Below are 2,324 nucleotides of genomic sequence, written 5' to 3' on the forward strand. Positions count from 1 at the left end.
CATTTCCATTACATCCATAGAACAAATTAGGAGAGAATTTATTTCAGGGTATAAACAAGTTAGACAATAGGCAGATGAACATAAAAACACATTAGGCTGTACTCACAGTAGTTTTTGGAATTCATTTAATAATCTGTTACCTATCTCAACAAACACAATATTCAGAATTCCAGAAGGAAGATACTAGATTGTGGGTAGTTAAGCCCTTTGCAATATAAAATCTTAGATCTTACCAGAGAGGATGGAATTACTGGGCATGCCCAAAATTATATTGAATTTTTAAATTTAAACAGAATATATTAAATTAGAACTTCTAAAAGAAACTATCTTAACAAATGGACAAATTCAATGATTTAAAACATCCATTTTTGCTCTTACAACTCAGAAAACCTTTCACAATGTTAAAAGAGAAAGAAAATAAATTTATTATTTAATAAACCTTATGGTAGAATGCAATATACATTTCAAGCAACCTGCTAAAATTTTCACAAAGACAAAACAAACATTTTTGGTTTTTTTATGTAGCAAAGTAGCTACAATATATAACATACTAGTTTTCAAGATAAACCACAAATGGTCTTAAAGTCAGAGAGCTTGTCAAAACCATCTGCCATGAATGTTCAACATAACACCACTGGGTTCTTGGGGCAGGGATCACCTATGAAACCTAGCTAGCTTGATTCAGAGAAAGGCACATATTTTCATCTTTTTAACAGAGGTAGTTTTGTAACCACCGTAGTTAGAATCATCCTCACAAAATGGGACCCAAGGGCCACTCCTCCTTGATGACATTTCAGGGCCCCAGGGCCTTAAAGATGACTCCTTGTGCCTCAAGATTTGCAGAGATTTATTCACATGTTCAAAGAATATTTCAAAGAACCCACATACATTTTAAAGTCATCTAAAATGAGGGAGGTGTAAAGCCAAGTTCTTCCAATGGAGACAATGAAAATTCTTATATGTAATCTGTATTTTTCCTTAGAAAACATGGCTTGTTCCAAGCAAAGCAAATCTTTAAAAATGCAGTGATCATTTATTTTAAATTCTCTAGCAATACATCTGTACTGTTCTGTTACTAAACATTTTACTGGTAATTTCTAAAATGATGCAATACATTGAACAGTGGATATAACAAGAAATACAGGGAAAAATTAGAAAAATATAGAAGAAGCACAATATAGAAACTGTAAATTTTACTCAACATATATAATATATTGTTATAAATATTACATATTATACAATATAATTATAATAATAAAATAAATACATATAAATTATATATATTAACAAATGATCTTAATTTTTTTGTTTAATGGAATTGCTTTTGGTGATTGCCTTATATTTTTGCCTAAACTATATGAATATAGTTTATTTTCTAAAACAAATATGCATATAGTATAAATGGTAATATATGTGTATATATATTAATATATGATGCTACAATCCAATAGCTCACAGTTACACAGTTAAATATGTTCACTATTAACACTCAGCTTATATAAATTGTAGTTAAATATTTTCTTTTAGCTTTGATCTTGCAGTAGTGAACAGGAAATATGATAGCATATGGCAAATACATGTGAACTATTAAATGATTCAGAATGTCTGAATATGCATTTCTATAGAAGTTAATGGTAACTTTCTTACTGCAAAATGAATCTTCACTATAGAGGTCTCTATTTGTCTTTACAAGACTTTGTTGATAAATAATATAAGTAGGAAATTAACATAAAAAGGAAACTAAGATTTTAACAGATCAGATAGTAACACAGAATTGATCAGAAATGGAGAAGGAAAATCCAGCTTGGAGATGTACAGAAACAAGGGAACTGTCACTCTGATGACCTCAGAAAGGCATACCAAGTGAAAATAAGTGTTGGGAAGATTGCTTAGTCAATTAGGTACTTGTTAGGAAATCATGAGGACCTGAGTTTATTTCCCCACAACAATTTCACAAAGAAAATTGGGCATGGTGATACATGCTCGTAACTCTTATACTGAGTGGCAGTTCTGGGACAGATCTCAAGAAACCATGGCCTGCCAGCCTAGCCATCTTAACAAGCTCCTGGCAGGTAGAAGACCCTGCCTCAAAAGCCAGAGTGGGTGGTGTTTCAAGAAAACCAAGGTTAGTCTCTGACTTATGCATACAGAGACACAGAGATGCACACGTACACACACATACACACATGTGCACACCACACACACAAACCACAAATATACACACACACACAACACACAGACACACACTAGCGCACACATAGATATACAGACAGATAGACACAAAGAGAGAGAGAGAGAGAGAGAGAGAGAGAGAGAGAGAGAGA

Source organism: Mastomys coucha, unplaced genomic scaffold (assembly GCF_008632895.1).
Source record: "Mastomys coucha isolate ucsf_1 unplaced genomic scaffold, UCSF_Mcou_1 pScaffold3, whole genome shotgun sequence".
NCBI lineage: Eukaryota > Metazoa > Chordata > Mammalia > Rodentia > Muridae > Mastomys > Mastomys coucha.